The following is a 20651-nucleotide window of genomic DNA, read 5'->3' as shown; positions in this document are numbered from 1 at the left end:
TTCCAAACAGGTGCTCCCCGCTCCTGCAGAACTATCAAGGATGACATTCCCTCCCTTGATCCAGCCTTGGCTGATTTCTGCAATCGCTCCTTTGCTACTGGCTCCTTCCCACTACCCCATAAGCACTCCCTTATTCACCCTCACCTTAAAAATCCTTCTGTCGACCCTTCCCACCTGGCTAACTACCACCATATCTCCATTACCCCCTTTTCCTGGGCAAACTCTTGGATAAACTGGTCATCCCCCAATTGCTCCACCACAATGAATCTGTTGGTTTTCTCTGCGACCACCCGTCTGGCTTCAGAGCAGCCAGAGGCAGGTAAACTGCCCTGCTGAACACCTAGGAAGACTTGCTCTGAAATCTCGATTCCAACTCTCCTTCCGTTCTCATGCTTCTCGATCTTTCCTCTGCCTTTGATGTGGTCAATCATGCCACCCTTATAAATCGGCTCCATGATACCCTTGGCATCACAGACCTGTCACTGGACTGGTTGACCTTCTTCCTATCTGACCAACTTTCGCAGGTTCATTTGGGCCCTTTTCTCTCCTCCACTACACTCTCCACCTGCCGTCATCTCTCAGGGCTCTATCCTCTCGATGTGGCTCTTCAACATCTACCTTGCCCCTCTGGCCCACTTGATCTCCACCTTCTCTCCTCACTTCCAGTGTTATGTGGACGACACGTAGCTCTACTTCAAGCTTCCCTTCACTGCTTCCTCTCTCTTTCCTGACTGTTTTTCTGCCTTTCAGGCATGATGTGCCGCTAACGATCTCAGCCTTAATGCCAGTAATAATGAGATCCTTCTCGTTGGGATCCTTGCTCCCCCCTTCTCTCCTACTCTCTGTCCGCCCTACATGGGTCCCCTCCCCTCACCATCTTGTCAGGCTAAAAACCTTGGCATCATCTTCGACTCCTCTCTCTCCTTCTCTCCTCACATTGCGGACCTTGCCAACAAGGCCCATTTGCAGCTGCACCTTCTCAGAGGCATTCTCCCTTTCCTCACTTTCCCTCAGAAACACAATGGGCCTCATTACATGGTAGGCAGTAGCCATGGCGCTATTAGCACCATGGCTACTCCTTTACTGCATTCCAGGTCCGTGTTCCCAGAATAGGGACTTACCGGGTCATTCAGACCTTGGAGGACCCGGTAAATCCCCATTCCGGGAACCATTCACCGTTCCCATTTGAGCCCCCATAGGGCTCAATAGGAATGGGTATGGAGCTAATAACGGACCTGCTATTACCGGGCCCGTTATTAGCTCTGAAGTCCCTCAACGAGTCCCTTCCTTGACACCTGGTAAAACCAGGCGTTAGGGAAGGGAGCCGCTAAGGGACATCCTAGTAGGGCGGTGAGGGGTTACCGGCACCGGTGCCCTTACCGGTGCCGGTAATCCCTTACTGCCTACCGTGTAATGAGGCCCAATGTCTCCAGAGCTCTGGTTCTCTCTAGGCTGGACTACTGAAACAGCCTCTTTCTCAATCTGCCTATATCCTCCCTTCGCCCTTCAACCAATCCAGAAAGGGATTGCAAGACTTATCCTTGGCCTCAAATCCAGGGACATCTTCCACAAGGCTTTCTGCGGCCTGGAACCCAGTAGCATCCAACTCTCTCTCCCAAAATACCTCCCTGCTAGAGCCATCCAGTCTTCCAGCTCCAACTCTCTGCAGATCAGATGCGTTTCCAAGCAGAGTGTGTGGGGTAGATCCCTCTCTTCGGCAGGAGTTTCCCTCTGGAATGGCCTCCCTGCCCCTCTGAGGCTTGAGTCAGAGCTCCTTAAGTTCCTGGAAGCTTCTCAAGACCCTTCTTTTCTCTTCTTCTTTCACTCTGACCTGCTAACAACTCTGTCTACCACATTGACTGGCTGCCTGGTCCCTTCTAAGTCCTACAGGGCACCAGACCCTCCTCACCCATTCTACCCCAGAACCCTGGTCTCCCTATGTCCCCCTAACCCACACTTGCCCTTCTGGGCCCCCTTCCCCTGACTAGGCTGGCAGGATGTGCATCCTTACTGCATCCCTACCGATCCTGGTCCAGCCCCGTCCTCGCACTTAGCATGTGGTCCGCACTCCCTGCATCCCCTGGCACTTGCCCACCTTCCTCCCTTAGCACTTGCCTAGCCCCAGGATCCCTCTTCTTCCCCCCTGAACTTGTATTACTCCACTCTGCTCTGCAAACCCCTCCCACCCTGACTGTATTGACTCCGCCAGTCTTGGTAACCACCCACTGGAGTCCCGAGAGCATACTCAATCTAAACCCATACCTAAATCTAACTGTACAGTGAGCTCTTGCTCTCCCGAGCCAATTGAGGTTGCTAGTTTGGAAACAGGGGGTACTAATACTGTAGAGCAACAGAGAAGTACTCGAAGTGCCAATGGTAAACCTGCACATTATTCTCTGGAGGCTTTTCAGCTGGGAAATCTGGCTAACAAAGACAGGGGAAGGAATTATGTTACCCTGGTGTCTGGCTCTGAGGTAGGTCCCAGAAGAGGAGCAATTGAGTGCCGCCCCAACCCCAGGCCAAGTTGTTATCAATTGACCCAGCCAACGATGGTGGTAGGGGTGGGACAAACCAAGGATTGATCCTGTGAAAGGGGCAAAGTGGATAATCCTTGTAGTTATGGTCTGAATCAATAAACGGCTCATGTAGCCCCGATATAACCTCAGAGCAATACCCAGATCCATATGGCCTTGGATCATAATTTGACCCTTGAAGATGCCCAGGTCCCTATTGCACCCGATGTTCCCTTAAGCAATCGTTTTGGAACCTTAGGTGAACGTGCAAGTCAGTAGTGCAACCCTAAGCTATTGGGGAGTCTAGGTGAGGTGCAACCCAAGAAGCCTGTGGCCATCACTCCTACATCGACTTGTAGCCCTGCCACTCTGACAATCAGTTGCAACCCCCGAAGTGCTGTCGTTGTGCCTGTGTGAATGTAAACCTGAGTGAGATTCTGCATGAATTAAACAAAGTTAAGGAGGTCGTGTTGCATGTGGAAGGAGATACAACCAAGTTACTATGCTTTGGTAACCATCCTAGCATTGCCTTACAGAGTACTGGTGTATCCCTCCTAATCGCTACTCATACAATGCCAGGTGCCACTGACGCATTGTACCCACCACCTCCTGCTATGGTGGGAGCTAATGGAAAAACTGTGTAGAGCCATCTGGTCATCAAGTAGCACTTCCCAGAACTGGGTCAACAACCTGATGGTAGGCAGGGGGCAAGGTTTATGACTAAACAAGCAAATCCACAGCGTGTCCCTGTGTCTAGGTACAGGGATACCCAAGGGGATTTGGGGTTAATATTAGACACCACAGAGAAATATTCTTGTCTGAATCCGCCCAGTAGGCCTCTCAACCATGGTATTCACTCCAGGCCTCATTCTAGTTTTATCAAGCCTCATTGTCCGGAGGCTGGCAAATTGTGTGTTTATGTGTGTTTATGCTAAATGTGCCAAGGCTGACAGCAGGACCCTTTGAAGATCAAACACCCTGGTAAACAAATCTGTCCATTGCCATGCCAGGGGCTGCATATCTATCATCAGAGCTGATATTCTTGGTTGTGAGAGAGTTAACATGCCATCAGGTAAGGATTATTATATTCGGCTGTCCTTTATTAATGGCCTACTGGTTGATGGGCTATTGTCCATCGAACTTTGCATGTATCCCCACTGTGGTTCAAAGATCACCCTGCTTCCACAAACACCTGCCATCGGGCAATCCTAGGAGCATTATGGAGGGGTTGTTAAGAGTCTGGCTGGATTTTGATGGGTAAAGAAAGCCTTGAAGGCATTATCTGACCATTTTTGGCAGATGTCACTTCACCTTTGGTGCCTGGCCCCCCATCAAACAAACCATCATAGGGTAGATGTAAAATGTTATTTTGGAATGTGGCTGGTGCCCACAGACTAATGGCCGACCAAGAATGGATTTGTTTCATTCATTATTTTGACCTTGCTTGCTTGCAGGAAGCCTGGGTGATGGAAGTTGACGACATGCAAGGATTTAGTACTGATATGATTCCGGCCAGCAGAGGTCTAAGTGGGAGACCCAAAGGTGGGTTGTTGACTTGGATCAGCACCCAACTCAAACTTCAGTGTACCGGTAGACCAGCAGGCTCCCATGAACTGCAATGCTTAGAAGCAACAACAAGGGATGGGAGGCAAATAGTTTTGTTTAATGTTTATAAAGGCCCTAAGGTGAGGTGCCCTTTGAGAACCTTTGCAAAATGCTTGAGATCATTTTGGACTATGTACAACAGGATATGGTCTGCCCACTTGTGCTGGTGATGAGAGTCATCAATATCCAGATCGAGCCCCTGAAAGATCCTATGGGCCTATGGGATGACCATAATTTTGTGTGAGGCATACCACCTTTAGAGTGTGTCAGTCCACTGAGAACTAACCAGTATGCAATTGAGGCAGCGGGTATATTTTCTGATGCTAATTGACGACCTTGCAATAATATAATTACACCTGATCAACCAGCAGAAGTCACCTATGTTGGGCAAAGTGGGAGCTCAAGGATTGACTTTGTTTTCATAAGTGTGAAAGACTGGGAGAATATAGCAAGCTTTGAGGTCCTCAAGTGCAGTGAAAGAGATCATTAGCCAATTTATATTGTCATTCATCTTGTGGGCTGCTGGGAGGACAATAGCTTGAGTGCACCCTGCGCTGTTCCAACCTCTCTTATGGATCATGCCAGGTTCTGTGTGAAGCGGTCCTCCATTGATCTTCCTTCCCACAAACCTAATATTTATAGCATCATCAAACCCTATCTCACCACTATTTGCATGGACAGCACTGCCGCTCCGAGTGCTCTGGATAGTTATAATGGGTTAGTGCATGCTATGCTCCCTTTCTTCACCAAACAAACTAGGAAGATCAAGCAGCTATCACTGCCGAATAAGGGTGGGTTTGATGAAGAATGTGAAATCGCTAAAGATATATTGCTATCTTACTTAAAAAATGAAGTGGCGATTGATAAGCAGCACCTCAGAACTCTTGGGTTAGTGTATAAAGATACTATCCAGAAAAGGAAGAACACATTTGTCATCCACAAATGGGATGATTTATTGTTCAGTTCTAGAGAGGGCAATTTTATCAGCTTTTGGAAGCTGGTAGCGGGAGAAGTACTGCTATGCACCAGACGCTGTGAACTGGTGAATGTCCCCGGATATGCGGGACCACCATTTTAGCAAACTGTAAACGGGCCAACACGGGGGCACTAGGGAGGTTTGTCCCAGTCTTAGCAACTCACCATGGGGGAAGATTTGGTTGCAATAATTGTAAAGGAGGTGGAGGAAGCTATTGAAGGTCTGGGAGCCGGAAAGTGTCCAGGCCCAGAGAACATCCATATTGACCTCCACAAAGATGAGAAGTCTATCTGGGCCGCTACATTGTGCCGTCTTTTTAATTCTGTTGCCACTATAGGAAAGGTTCCACTATCATGGTGTGAGGTGAAAATCTTGCCCATTTACAAGAACGGCGACAGGAGCCTACCGGGCAATTATAGGCCCACATCGCTGCTGAATGCAGCAGGTAAAGAGTGTGCCAAAGTGCTTCTAGAACGTTTGCAAAAATGGGCAGATGAGTGGGAAATCATTAATCATGTAGAGGCTGACTTCCAGTGGGGTATAAGCACAGTGGACCGGAAATGTCGATTTTGAACAGCTTTCAATTTTGTTCCATTAAGGCTCTTATGGGAGGTGCTCCAAAAGAAAGGAATTCCAGGGAATGTACTTGTTAACATTACATTCCTTTATACTAATAATACGACCTCAGTTAGATGCAGCCTGGGTGAGGAATTAACCAAAGGGATCTGGCAGGAATGCATTTTGGCCCCCCTTCACTTCTGTCTATATATTAATGAGATCATTGTGGAGCTCCTGGAATCATGTCTTCATCCAGCCAAACTGTGATCTGACAAGTTTCCTTTGCTATTTTTTGTGGATGACACAGTAATTCTATCTACATCTCCCATGGGTCTTAAACACGATCTAGCAATTTTTAATAGAAAGTGCAAGGCATTGGGGGTCATTCCGAGTTTGGAGGTAGCCATGGTGCTATTAGCACGGTAAGTCCCCATTTCGAAAACCATTCCCCATTCCCACTTGAGCCCCGCATTGCGGGCCCGTTATTACCTCCATGGTCCCTTAACGGATCCCACTAAGGCCGGCTGGTAAAATGTGGGAGCCGCTAAGGGACCTCGTAATAGAGCGGTAGGGGGTTAACGGCACCGGCATCCTTACCGGTGCCGTTAACCCCCTACCAGCAGGGTTGGAATGACCCCCCTTGTGTCTTGTGCTTAACACTGACAAAACTAAATCTATGGTGTTTGGTCACAGGCTCTTGAAGCAGCTCAAATTACACCTTGCAATTGACTGTAACATCTTGGAACCGGTGACAACATATGATTACCTTGGAATTAGACTTTCTGAGAACCTCCTGTGGTCTGATCAACATCTGAAAGCGAGAATGACCATCGATAAATATTGTGGGGTTATCAGACGTTTTTTGAATACCCATGGTAGCAGAGCATTAACTGCAGCACTATAGTTTTATAGGTCACAAGCCTTGTCTGCCACCCTATGTGGAGCAGAACTATGGGACCATTCAAAGGCCTCATCACTCAGCGCGTCAGAGAACAATGTTATGAGAACTCTGCTCATGCAGCCCCCTGGTGCCCACCTTAGCTAGTCTTCATTGGGAGTGTAATCCTCCTCCAATTGCTGATGCCCTGGGAACCGAACCCTGGGTACGAATTCGGCCTAACCCGGACTTGGTGAAATATCAAGCCGCTCTTAGAAACCTGCTTAGTGTGAATGGCGCAACATCACTCCCTTGGATCAGGTTTGTGCACACTGAGCATATGAGGCTGCACTTGGCCAGCCTCTGGGATTGTTCCCAAACTATGAACTCAGGTTCCAAAATACTGGTCAAGAGAGCAGGCTTTGATGCCACTCCACTTTATTCCAAATGAATATAGGATGTACGAACCTGAGTACTGGTTGTCTGTATTTAAAAATTAAACAAGCTCCTGAATTTGAATAATATTTCAATGTGATTACTCCAGTGTTTGCACATGCTTTATTTGTCCAGTTGTGCTGTAACACTCTAAGCGTGGCTTCTTTTACAGCAAAATGGAAGCCTTCCAATGTTCTGAAGTGCCCGGTTTGCGGTGCTGTGGAAGAGACAGTCATCCATTTTCTGCTGGTTTTTGAAGGCTTTAAGGATTTGAGATCAAAATACCTTCTCCCTTTATTTATATTGAACAACATTAGGTCAACTAGTCTGCATTGGACCTATGTGAAGATTTTAATGACCTGAGTGCTGTTTTATTTGTTTCCAAATTCCTACATCAGGCATGGTTGAAAGGGCTAACGTGGGTGCAGCCTGGCAACATTTGCTACATCCTTTACTGTTTATACTGTTCGATTGTACTGCTAAATCTCTTCCTATCTGTTTTTGGCAAGTGCAATGTGGGGACTGCCCTTAGAAGGGCAACATGTTGAATGTTACAAAGCGGTTTGCCAAACCGTGACAGCTTCTGATTTGCACATATATTTTATACCCTATAACAAGGGGCCCTAAACAGTTTTAATGACGTCTTATTGTGTTTTATTTATTCGTATATATCATATCACTGTACTAGGTCTTTGATTTGAAGTAAGCCTGAATCATATCCATGAGTTTGTTTTAATTATTTTAAACTAGGACTTTGCAATACCACTGCTGCCTCGCGACATGGTCTGAAAATCTGAATGAATTGTGCTTTTTGATATTGTTGTACTACTTTTGATATGTAATAACACTGAATAAAGTTGTGCAGCAACAATTACCATCAAGATCAGAAACATTCCAAAACAATTATCGTCATAGGATCTCCACAGCAAAATACATTAGCCATCGCCAGACCAAGCCATGCAAACACTATTTCAAACTGTGATTCCTAACAAGAACACAATTTGACATGTGCTACATGTACTACATGATGAGGACGTGTCCGTGATGGATGCCACTATGATGAGCCGGTTCTGCTCGCAATCATCAAAACTCCCCAAAGTACACTAAACAAGGTTTCTCTTCAAAAACAACTTTACTATCGTCCACCAGAAAAGTCTGCAGGAACGTTGTTAAATAACTTTTTTTCTGAACAAAACCTCAATCTTCCTACTCTGTAGTAGACTGTGTAGTACATTGCTTATTGTGAAATCCTGATAGCCACCATCATTCCAAGTGGGTAGATATTGTGATCATCAAACTTCCCAAAGTACTGTTTCCAAATATTTTCCATGCCAAACATCACCAGCCTTCAACAGAAAAGGCACTAAAAACACTGCCGCTGATGTTATGTCTGAATGAAACCATCCGTTATTTTCATTGTGCTCAGTATAGTGCCCAGTGATTGCAATTACCTGATGAGCACAATCATTACATAACAATCATGTTCGCTATCATTAAGCTTGATTGCGGCCATCTCACTTTGCGGCATGATATCACTACTTTCATTTTGTTTTAAAATGTTAGTACACCGACAATTTCCTCCACTTCCAAAAAACACAATCTTTTCCACAAACAAATAAGCTTGAATTGCACAGCTCATAAACATGTCATGCGAACAACTCTAAAAAAAAAACAACAGGTACAATTTACATATATTTATACCTTTAAGCAGTTCACACACATTTACATTCCTATCATTTCATTGGTCCATCAAGATGAACATGGCTTCATAACCACTGTCTTACAGATCAACACCACTTGAACACCTGTGGCCAGATTACAGAAAATGTGCACTGGTGCACGGTATTAGCACAAGGGCAACGTTTGCTCTATTTTTAAAAACACTGGGGCTCATTAGAAAACCATTGCCCCATGACAAATGCAGTTTGGCATATTATAAGCACCAGGGAAAAATCTGCCCTGGTGCAAAAAAGATGCATTTTCACTGCATTTTTGTACCAAGGCAAACTCAGAAATATATGTTTTCTGCACTAAGGCAATTTGTGCCCTGGTGGTTTTAATATGCCAAAATGCACTTGTTGTGGTCCAATGGTTTTCTAATGTGTCCCAACTTTGCCCTAGTGCTAATACTGTGCAATTTAGCATTTGGACCGGTGCAACGTTTCTGGAATCGGGCCACTGATACAAGATTCCGGAATAAGCTGTAGAAATTGAACACCAACACCTGAAGAATTTCCCTTAGTCTAAATAGTAATAGGTACATCTTTCTAAATATTGTGGCAGAAAGGAAAGTCTGCCTTCCACAATGAAAGTACATCCAAAAATTGAATACAAATCCTTGATCCTTTTTGTCATGAATACCATTCAACTCGTACAATGCATCTCTCAAACCCGCCAACACCTTATTATTCTGCTAGAGTGACATGGTCAAGCAATATATTTTACAGCAGAAAAGTAATAAGGAAATACCTGAAACCTTTACCTCCTAGCTGAATACACAGATGCCAACCCCCCGAGAACTAGGTCAGATAGGCCCAATCGTTTATCTTTTTATTTGAAAATGATGTTTTTTTTATATTACTTTTTGTTTTCTCCCTCCTTAAATATCCCTCTCTCCAGAGCAAATCCATCAGAAGATTACATTCTCCTGCTTTCTCTTTCCCATCCCTCCTCTTATACATTCTCAGGTGTTTCATGTGTGTTCATGTGTAAACAATAAACACCATGCACTTCTCCTAGACAGTGTACATGAATGTGCGCATATTTTCCTGGAAGGACATGCTGAAACATGATGTAGCATTTTTTCACACACATACAATGCACATATTTGTGAACTATATTGAACTGTTCTAGCAATACATTTGAACTCAGAGTACTAACGAGAAAATACTTCTAACTGTTGTGTCTGTGTCCGCTCGCTTTTACAGCCAATTTTTAAGTGCCATTATTACAATGAGGCTATTATCAAGATCACTTGCTCAGCTCTCTGTGTCTACTGAGGTTCATATTGACTGTTGATGGCCTGATTCTTGTGGGTTAACATTTATCTGATGGGTCATTCATCTTTGAATCAGTTGGCCCTATCAAGGTGGTCACCTAATTCCACTTTGGCCTGAATGTCGGTCTCTTATTCTCCCCAAACAGCTGTCTGCATCTGTCCATGGTTCTCCTGGGTCGTATACCATAGAGAATATTTCATAAGATCAGGCTGGTGTACATAGGTTAATGATAATGATAATGATGTGTTATTTATATAGCGCCTTAATCCAAAGCACTTTACAGAGCACATATTTACATACAATGGGCCTCATTACAACTCAGGCGGTAAGGGGTTTACGGCAGCGTTAACAGCGCCGACCCTTACCGCCTGAGTACGAGGTCCCCTAGCGCCATGGTGCTTTTAACACCTGCTTTTAGCAGGTGTTAAAATCCATGGCGCTAAGGGACCATGGAGTTAATTACGCCACCATAATTTACGGTGGCGTAATTAACGCCTTCCCCACTCCCATTATGCCCTATGGGGCAAAAATGGGAATGGGGAAGGGTAAATGGGGATTGGGGACTTACCGCCCCGCCTAGGTCGGAATGGGGCGGTAAGTCCGCCAACCACCATGGCGTAAACGTAGTTTACGCCATTGTGGTAAAGTCACGGCCCAGGCGGTAACTTACCGCCTGGGTCGTAATGAGGCCCAATATCACCCAACCGAAATTGGTACTCTAGGTTAACCTGCAAGCCACACTCACTTTGATATTCTGTCTCTCTCTCACTCTCTCACACACTCACGTTCAGTATTTCATTCATGTATCAGGCCTACAGACACAGTCCTAGCTGTAACATTTAGCAGCTATATCACACATCTTAATGGCATCTGGGTGCATTTGGGGATGATTCAAGTGAAGAGGCACAGAATCAGTGAGAAGCCCAGGGGGTTCCTATATATACCATCTTGAGGGCTCGGTAACAGTTATTAATATCCCTATATATATGGTTGCCGTATATAATGTCGCTGGGAAAAGGTCGTGGTGACATTATATATGTGACCATATATATGTAGGGACAGGGGGTGCGGGGGATGCAGGGTTGTTCCCTGCTTCTCTTAATTTTTTTTTTTTTAAACTTCAATTTTTTGGCAATTTCTTTGCATAGCTATATTTTTGAGGGGACATTATTACATGGAACCGAGGGCCCAGCATTTAGAAGCAGGCAGGTTTCCCTAGGCCCCGGAGTCTATCACCTTCCAGTTCCTGCTATCATTTTTTTGGATTTTTTCGAAGACCACAGAAACCAAGAACCCTTAATTCATAGATTTCAGCGCAGAGGGAGCACATGCGAGCAGCGCAGAGAGGGAGCGTGCGGCAGCGTACGCCTGCCATGTGCACTAAAAAGCATTCTGGCACACCGCGTATTCATAGAATTACCAAGCCATTTTGAGCGCTGGAACAGAGAACATCCCACAGCGCCAGTTACGCTCCCAAGAACGCCCCTTGGGCAAGGAAAAGGCATTGAAATCCCCAATGCAGCGCAAAGGGTCGCACTAACCCTGCACCAGCTTACAGGGCCGGTACACTGTAATTGCGTGAAAATACTACGCGCACCCCACTCACGGCACCCAAAAGCGTGAAAATGTACTGGCGCACCCCTTGGAATACGACTACCCTGCTCGCGCCAGGTAAATTGCATAGAAAAAGCATCTCCCTCTGGCGTGGACTGCCTGTGGGGCATGCCCAGGGTGGATGGGGTGCCTGTGTGTATTTCGGGGGTGCGCAAGGAGTTTCACACACGATAGTCCTTGGGCAAGAGCGGGGTACGTGTATTTCAGGGGTGCGCGGGGAGTATCACACGCGATAGGCCTTGTGTGAACTGGGTATGTGTATTTGGGGAATACGCAGGGAGTTTCACATGTGATAGGCCTTGTGCGAGCGGGGTATGTGTATTTTGGGGGTGTGCAGGAAGTTTCACACGCGATAGGCCTTGTGCGAGCGGGGTACGTGTATTTTGGGGGTGTGCGTGAAGTCTCACACGCGATACTCCAGGCGAGAGCTGGGTATGTATATTTGGGGTGTACGCAGGGAGTTTCACACGTGATACGCCTTGTGGGAACGGGGTACATGTATTTTGGGGGTGCGTGGGAAGTTTTACACGCAATAGGCCTTGTGCGAGTGGGGTATGTGTATTTTGGGGGTGCGCTGGAAGTTTCACACGCGATACTCCAGGCGAGAGCGGGGTACGTATATTTCAGGGGTGCGCGGGAAGTCTCACACGCCCTACTCCAGGCGAGAGTGGGGTACGTGTATTTGGGGTGTACGTGGGGAGTTTCACACACGATAGGCCTTGTGCGAGTGGTGTAAGTGTATCTTGGGGGTGTGTGGGAAGTTTCACACACGATACTCCAGGTGAGAGCGGGGTACGTTTATTTCGGCAGTGCGTGGGAGGTCTCACACGCGATACACAAGGCGAGAGTGGGGCACGTGTATTTGGGGTGTATGCTGGGGAATTTCACATGTGATAGGCCTTGTGCGAGTGGTGTACGTGTATTTTGGGGGTGCACGGGAAGTTTCACACGCGATACTCCAGGCAAGAGCGGGGTACGTGGGGAGTTTCACACGCGATAGGCCTTGTGCGAGCCGGGTACGTGTATTTGGGGGATACGCGGGAAGTTTCACAAACAATACTCCAGGCGAGAGTGGGGTACGTGTATTTGGGGTGTACGTGGGGAGTTTCACACGCGATAGGCATTGTGCGAGCGGGGTACGTGTATTTTGGGGGTGCGTGAGAAGTTTCACACGTGATACTCCAGGTGAGAGCGGGGTACGTGTATTTGGGGGGTACGCGGGTTGTTTCACACGCGATAGGCCTTGTGCAAGCGGGGTACATGTATTTTGGGGGTGGCGGGAAGTTCACATGCGATAGGCCTTGTGCAAGCAGGGTATGTGTATTTTGGGGGTGCGTGGGAAGTGTCACACGCGATACTCCAGGCGAGAGCGGGGTACATGTATTTGGGGTGTATGCGGGGAGTTTCACACGCTATTTGCCATCGTGGGCCCTCCCGGGTGTGCGGTTTCCCCCCTCCCCATGCCCTGTAGTCACCCTACACCACAGAAGACTACCCTACAACCCTCACCATGCCCTGCAGGAAGCCCACATGGCACCATGCACTTGTGAGCACTCTTGTGAGCCCCGACTCATGTCCCCCAATCCCACCCCCAGTGATGGGCACCTGCTAGCTGGCCCCGACTCATGTCCCCCTGAAGCCCCAGCCACCCAGCAGTGACGGGCACCTGCCAGCAGGCCCCGACTCATGTCCCCCTGCACCCCCACCCACCAAGCAGTGACGGGTACCTGCCAGCAGGCCCCGACTCATGTTCCCCTGCACCCCCACCCACCCAGCAGTGATGGGCACCTGCCAACAGGCCCCCACTCATGTCCCCCTGCACCCCCACCCACCCAGCAGTGATGTGCACCTGCCAGCAGGCCCCGACTCATGTCCCCCTGCACACCCACCCACCCAGCAGTGACAGGCACCTGCCAGCAGGCCCCCACTCATGTCCCCCTGCACCCCCACCCACCCAGCAGTGACGGGCACCTGCCAGAAGGCCCTGACTCACGTCCCCCTGCACCTCCACCCACCCAGTAGTGACAGGCAGCTGCCAGCAGGCCCCCACTCATGTCCCCCTGCACCCCCACCCACCCTGCAGTGACGGGCACCTGCCAGCAGGCCCCGACTCATGTCCCCTCCCAACACGTCATCACGATCCACACTCATGGCCCTTATGGCCACCCAAATACCACCCCACCCCACTCCACCCCAGTCCAAACACCCAAACAAGTATTCCATCCACTCCACATTGAAATCCCCATGTCATGATAGATCCCAAATGACAAGTATGCACATCAATACATGTCCGTCAGACGCACACAATAATGGGGGCAAGTGAATGAGAAAATCCACAGCGTGACATGCACGAAACCAATGAGAGAATATCAGACAAATGAAGTATGAAATCAAAATGTATTAAATACAAAATCAACGGAATGAAAGAAAATCACACAAGAAAAAAAATAATAAACAAAAGGCTGGATGTCCAAAATTAATGAAAAATATATGAATTCTGAATCCAAATAAATCCAAATGAAAATGGCTCCAAAAGGTTCGTCCATCAAACCAAATCCAAAGGTAAAATAAAATTGAAAACCATTGCTCTATGGCAACAACAAAAAAAATCAATGAAGTCAAATCCAGCCCTGAACTATATACAATGTAAAAATCCAGGGTCCATGAGCCCAACAATCCAAAGGAAACCTACAAAAAACCATACCTAATAAATAACTATATACAAAAAGGTGGGGCTTAGTCCATGCGCCCAAATGAAAGAAAAATAGAAAGGAAACCTAACACTAATGAACTATATACAATGGCATCGGGCAAGTCCTACGGCTCACTTGTTGATTTCCCGGACCAGGGCATCATCGAACTCCTGTTCAACGTCCTGGAGGCGGGCCTGTTCCCTGGCCCCGAGGTCTCGCAGGGATAATGCCATGTCTACATCCAACTCCCTGCGAATTTCCTCGAGGCACTCAGCCAGCCTCAGCGCCCTGGCATGGAGTTCTCTGCCCTGACCATAGTGAGCCATGCCTCTTCCGCCCGCCGCCGCTCCGCATCTATTTGCTGGCCCAACCGCTGCCACATGGAAGACACTCCCAATCCAGGGTTCTCCTGCCCTCCGGCCGATGCCTGCCCCTCTAATGCTGATGGCCCTGAGCCATCATCGCTCCCACCTTGAGACTGCTGCTGCCGTGCATGTGCCCTGCCTGTTGATGCCTGCATGTCCTCCTCCTGCTGGGGTCCAGTTGTTGGGGTGGCCTCCCCTGCTGGACCTCCAACTCCCGACTGTGGCAGGGATGTGTCCTCCACCAGCCTGGCCGCTGGGTCAGAGGCAGCTCCACAGGGTGGCCAGGTGATACTTGGCCTGGAAGATGGCACGGAGGACGACTGGCGCATAATGGGGGTTCAGTTGAGGAGGGGGTCGGCACAAGGCCCAGCACACGGAGGAACCCAGCACTGGTGATCCCTCCTAGCCAGTCGATGCAGTCAACGAGGCATCTGAAGTAATGTGCAGCATCCTCACGAGAACCCTGCACGTTATCCCGGATGCCAAGTTGACGCAACGCCACCCCAGCCAGGACAGGCTCAAAATGGTCCCGGATTGCCACATCCGCAGGGATAGGAAGGCCTGTTGTTGTTAGCAGATCCCCTGCCTCAAAACGGTTCTGGACGAAGGCATCCCTGCTGGTGCGGGATGATGCAGTCACAGGATCGGGGACAGGATTACACACAGGCACCTCCACGGCCACCTGTGCTGCCTCCTGTCCCTGCCCCTGGACTGCACCACTAGCACCAGTGGAATCCCCCCTCCAGACCCTGTGTGTTGTGTGGCCCTTCCACGGCCTCCTCCTCAACCAAACCCTCCACCAACCTGGATGACTCGGTGCCATCTTCCTCCATAGGCACCTGTGGGTTCTCACCTGCCCCTTCTGCTGCCGAGGAGTCCACCTCCGACCTCCACCTCTTGGACCTACCCTCGGCAGCTGCAGCCATGGACGCGGCACCAGACCCCTCACTCCCTAACGAGATGACAACCTGGGAGGGGAGCTGGGCCTTGCATCTCTGGCTGGCGGTGGGATCCCTGCCGCTGTGTCCACAGCACCGTCTGCGCCCTCTTCATCAGTAAAGGCTGCAGACAGGGAAAGAAAGAACACAGCCATCAGGGCACTGTACAATGGCCTGATACACACATGACAGTTGCACATGAGTGGCACTGTCAAACTTCACACATGTCATCATAATCCCCAACACACCTATCATTTGAAACCACACACATGCGCAAATTAACAGGAATGTTGCAGCAGGCAGCACCATCCATACACATACAACAGCATGAGCATCCGAAGGTTAGCTTGACGTCACATGCAACACGGGGAGTGCCAAACACATGCACACACGCCACCAGGCATACATGCATCTGTACATCTCCACCACCTGTCACAGTTAAATCATTGGCATCCATGTCACATCTGCCAATCAGCCTCCTACATGTTGGTATCACATGCATCCATGGTGTATCACAGTGGCACACATGTCAAATACACACACACGCACATGTACATTGTGCACATACATGAAGGTGGAACCAGCATCCATGTGTCACACCACAACCATACACAGTACATACACATGATTATATACATGTGTGCACCGATACATGCATGTGGGCACCATGCATTTGAACTCATACACCATTGATGTGCCTCACACATGACTGGACTCGCATGCGGCAGGCTCATGTCCCTGTACATACACATCCATACATGGCCCTTCCAAGACATATGTGCAACCTGCACACTCCTGCCACACCTCAACATGCAGAGCATCCAATCAGTACGCATGGACACTTCCCGCTCGACTCCGGACGGGTCTGCCTCTGCAGGATCTAGAGGTGGAGTGCTGGGTGTATGCGTTCCAGGACCCTCATCTGGGTGTTGGTAAGGTGGAACCGACAACACTCTGCATGCTTTGCCTTCAAGAGGTGCCGGGTCTTGCTGAGGGTCCTGGACCTGAAGTCCTCCCAGCGCTTCCAGACGTGCTGCATGTCACGGGCGGCCACCAGGAACTTCAGTCGGGAGTCTTCTGTTCCAGCAGGGGTGGTCACAGCAACTGGACCCCTGGAGATGGCTGTCGTGCAGGCACCAAACAGCAGGGCACGTGGCCAGCAGGCAGGCAGGCAGCAGCAGATGGCAGGTGGTGCTCGGGGATCTGAGGGGCAGGAAAATGGCCTTGTGGGCAGGAGCGTGGTCTTCCGTGTGTTGTTGCGTGGCCAGCTTGATACGGAGTGATTTGGCACGTGAAAAAACTGCACATCAGCATGTAATTCAAGGAAAGGCCCTTAGCGCCTAAGCGTGTCTGTGATGTAACGCGCTGGGCGTTTCCCTCCACACGGGTGCATGTTGATTGTACACGTGCAAAAACTGCACGTCCGGGTGTCACTGCATGTAATTGTAGGAAAGACCCTTAGCGCGTAAGTGCGTAAGTGACATCGCACGTGTGGGCTGGGTTAAAAGGTACGCGTAGGACGCCATTTTCTTGTACGTGTTTTTCGTGGAGAGCGAGCAGGTGATTCTTGTACTTCTTGTCAGTTTACACGCGATTACTTCACAACGGTTCCAGTTCGTACTCCTTCTATACTCAGACAGCGTTCAATTCTTCTTATGGCGGGGGTGTTGCCAACGCACACAAGCGTGTCTTTTCACATTCTTTTTCCAGGTAGACGGTGAGTCGCGCACGTATTTTTCAACTGTGGTTGCCACCGTGTGTTGTGTATCCATTCAGAGGTAATTTTAGCCAGCGTGTACCACGTGTATGCTTCTTTTTGTGTTTCTGGGTGCCACAGCGTAGTGCAGGTTCTTTATTCCGCGCACGTGGGCTACCAGTGGTCGCGTGCATGTTAAATTTTGTTTCCAGGGTACCTGAGCATTGCGTGACCAGTCATCTTCCCCCAGGGGTCACAGACAGCCTTGATAGAGCACTAGGGTACGTATTCCATCTAGTACCCTGCCCCTTTCACCCCAATTGCCCAGGACAATTGTTTACTGCACCACCCATTCGCACAAGAACATCAGTGCCATGGTTGAGAGGCGACCAAGCAGTAAGCGGTAAGGGAGGCAAAGGTGGCCGACCTCCAAGAGGTGGGCATGGAAGAGGACATAGCCAGCATGTGCAGGGTGGCCCAAGAGGCCAATGTGTGGAGGACCAATCAGGGACACCTATGCCCCCCCCCCAATGGGTCGGGGAGATACAGCAGACACCATCCCAGCTCAGTCCTTGTTAACCCGGCCCATATTGTCAACCGAACTGGCACAGGACGACTCCCAGGCTGACTTCCGTGTCACCAAGTCAAAGCCACGTGTGGCAGTGAAAGTTGCTGTCACCAGGCCCCGTGAATCTGGGGCAGCAATGTCATCTGCTGCCCCAAGTAGGCAGGGTGAGGAGGCTGCAGGGGCAGCTGCAGCTCAATCCATCCGAGCTCCGAGTCTCCCAGCCTGGACAGTGTCGGTCAAAGTACATCAAACCGAGGTTGGTACTGCCAACATCACCCAGCAGCCAATGCCTGCAGTGAGACCTTTGGTCATTGTGCCTTTGGCTACTTCCAGTGCCCAGTCCACCTGCGCTTCAGTCCCTAGCAACCATACACAGCTCCCCCCTCCGTCACGTCAAGGAAGCATAGTTTCAATGATGTGGAATTATACGCACTTGTGGGCTACGTGTCGGCCAATGGCTGCGAAATGCTGGTGACTGCAGGGTGCAAGACTACGACTGCTCAATGTAGGGCCCACTGGCAGTGCATCGCGGACCAGATTAGTGCTGTTGGATTTGTCAGGCGTACAGCTGATGATTGCTCTAAGCGGTGGAATGACCTCAAATGCAAAGCAAAGAACAAGCTGGCTTCAAATCATGCCTCTACTCTGGTGACTGGCAGTGGGTCTCCACCAGAGGAAGAAGTACTCACAGAACATGAGTCTATCGCTGGAGGCTTCATCACAGAGGATCAGATCCAAGGCGTGGGAGACCTACCAGATCTTGAGGCAATGTCCGGTGAGTGACCATGCATGTGTGTGCAAACCATGTGTATGTTGCTTGGGTAATGTGTTCTGATTGAGTGCCAGGTGAGGCTGTGTAGTTATGACTGCTATGGGTCACCCATGTGGTGCCTCCAAACCATAGCATGGCCTAGGGTTTTCAAGTATTCCTTCTGACCACAGTTGACAATTTGCACCTGATTACTGCACTTGCCCTTCAACTGCCATCTTGCCACAACATTGTTCAAACTGTTTTCCTGTTCATTCTGCCTGATTGATGAAATCCTTTGCATGTTTACCACACATCTTTGTGCCCTTCTACCCCAAATGTAACATACTTCAGACATAGATTACACCCCACAATGGCCCACATATGTTTCCTTATTATGGGAATGATTTAATCAATCAGGCTGACTGAGAAATGTGCACCCACACATCGCCTGCACACAATCACTTCGGGGCCCTGTTTGAATGTTGAACATGAAAATTGTCTCCTGTCATGTCGAAGTGATCAACCAACGATGTATCCATGGGCCTGCCATCACTGCATTAGTGAATACTGGCTTTGTTGCAGTGTGTGACACATGCGTGTTTTGTCACACTATTTTGCATGTTCTATTTCATGGTGTCTATCTCACATGGATGGGTGACAGTACTGATTTGCTACCATCTGGGTGTCCTTGTCAAATCTGCCATGGCTATGCTACGTGCCATCTGTGTTCTGGCATGTGTCATGTATGTGGATTGTCCATGCCACTCACAGGCTAATGTGTGATGCCAGTGCTATCCAGCATGCAGCACATGTATTGCTTTTCCATCTTGGAGTCCTCAGTGTCTGCTTTTTGCCTCCACTTCCAACTCATTGCCAGTGCATGCATGCCAGAGTTATTGTCATGTGTGACATGTGTCATTTATGTACTGGATGTCTGCCTCGTCATGCTTATGTGTGTGGGCTATGGTGCTCATGCCTGTTTTCATTACTTTTCTTTTATGTTTTTGCAGGTGATGAGGCACTAGATGCTGTTGAGGAGGAGGAGATGGCGCAGAGGCAGGAGTACTCACAGCCACAACCACGCACCAGTGGAGGACGTGGGGTGGTGGAGGGTGAAAACCCATTACTCCTACAGACCATACTGTCCACGGGTGTCTCTGGGTACACCTCCGGAGACCTCTATGAATCAGGTGCTGAATCTGACATTGAGACATATGTCCTGTCGCAGGTGAGTGTTTGGCAGGGATGCTGTTCTGTCCAACCCACCTGCACTGAGGGTAGGCCCCTCTATGGGGCATTCAGTGTTGGAAAGTCCGCCTGTGGCAGTTACGGATGCAGGGTCACACTCCACAATATTTGCTCCTGTTCCTGGGCCAGCAGATCAAAGGAAGAATGCAGTCCTGCAGCCTCAGGCAGTGCCAGCACAGCAAGGTGCACATCACCTTGCTCCAAACAGGTGTGGTGCCCACCATCGCGGTGGCCGTGCACCACCAGGCAATACTGTGTGGGAGAACTCCATGTACACTATAGCAGAACAACAGGGGGCATCGCGTGAGATGATGGCTCAGGCTGTGGATAGGGTGGCCACTTCCATTCTCCCCCCTGAAAGGCAAGTGGAGCTCCAGCAGCAGGCAACAAAGTCCATTTGCTACTCACACAGGGAGGACATGTTGGCGTCCAACAGGGACCGACGGGCTGGACTGGAGACTCTGCGCACATCCATATCTGCAGAGTCACAGGCCCACAGGGATGCCCTGAGGTTAGAACACAGGTCCCTCAGAGATACTCTGGGTGAACTTGAGGTGTCCCGGAGTACAAGGTCAGATCAGCAGCTGGAGCAGCTAACATGCACACTCTCAGCTGAGCTCCAGGCAACCCGTAGGAGATCCGGACATCACGCAAGGCCTTGCAGGCAGAAATGCGTGCTACCCGTGAGGTGCTGCATGGGGATCTCCGTACCATCATCCTGCAGAACCAAACCTTTCAGACCCGCATGCTTGCTGCTATGGAGCAGCATGCCAGGGCTTTGCGTGGTCTGCTTCCCATATCACGCCCACCTTCTG

This window comes from Ambystoma mexicanum, chromosome 1p, assembly GCF_040938575.1.
Source record: "Ambystoma mexicanum isolate Mex_15411 chromosome 1p, UKY_AmexF1_1, whole genome shotgun sequence".
NCBI lineage: Eukaryota > Metazoa > Chordata > Amphibia > Caudata > Ambystomatidae > Ambystoma > Ambystoma mexicanum.
This window is presented reverse-complemented; position numbering follows the sequence as displayed.